Here is a 1033-nt window from a genome sequence, read left to right on the forward strand (position 1 = left end):
TAGGTTCTAATCCAAAACTACTCAGAATACAAGGAACCAGGAAAATCTTAATTTGCATGGGAAAAGACAATGAAAAGACATCAATACCATAGTGACACAGCTGTTGGAGTTATCTGACAAATACTTTAAAACAACTAGTATATAAATCCTTCAGTAAACAATTGCAAACACTCTTAAAACAAAGGGAAAAATAGAAAGTCTCAGCAAAGAAGTCAAATGGAAATGTCAGTATAGAAAAGGACAGTCCTAAACAAAAATGTCATTGAATGGGATCAAAGGCAGTATCGTAGCCAATGAGGTTTATCCGAGGCGCGATTATTGCTAATTGAAAATAGAGATAACAAAAAAAGAATCAATGGACGTGAAGATATGTCAATAGAAAATTTCCAATCTGAACAAAAAGAAAAAATACTTTTGGAAAAATGAACAGAGCTTCAGGGATCTGTGGGTTAATGACAAAAGGTCCAACATTCACATTGTCAGAGTCCCAGAAGGAGGGGAGTGTGGTAGTGAAAAAAGTATTTGAAGACATAATGACTGAAAACTTCCCAAATTTGATTTAAAAAAAGACATTTAAGAAATTTACCTAACTCCAAACAGGATAAAGCCAAAGAACTCTAGGCCCAAACATCATAACCAACTTACTGAAAACCACAAAGAAAGAAATCGTAAAAAGTAGCCAGAGCAAAATTACCTACATTACCTATAGCCAGACAATTACCTACATTACCTATGGCCAGACAATCATTCAAATGACTAAAGATTCTTCATCAGAGCCATGGAGATCAGAAGAAAGTGGCATGACATTTTTCAGATGTTGAAAGACTATTAACTCAGAATACATACCCACCTGAGTATCTTTCAAGAATAAGGGTGAAATAAAAACATTTTCAGATGAAGAAAAATGAAGAGAATTCATTGCCAGTAGACCAGCTCAAAAACAATCTTGAAAGAAAGTTCTTCAGAGAGAGCTTGGGTAACTCAATTGGTTGAACATCTGTCTGACTCTTAATTTTGGTTTGGGTTGGGGCCT

General features: G+C 34.9%; 1 pseudogene; it reads left to right on the forward strand.

The window, feature by feature from the left end:
* Positions 1–271: 271 nt before the first annotated feature.
* LOC131810608 (U4 spliceosomal RNA) lies at positions 272–396 on the forward strand (annotated as a pseudogene).
* The last annotated feature ends 637 nt before the right edge of the window (positions 397–1033 follow it).

This window comes from Mustela lutreola, chromosome 10 (genome assembly GCF_030435805.1).
Source record: "Mustela lutreola isolate mMusLut2 chromosome 10, mMusLut2.pri, whole genome shotgun sequence".
Taxonomy (NCBI): Eukaryota; Metazoa; Chordata; class Mammalia; order Carnivora; family Mustelidae; genus Mustela; species Mustela lutreola.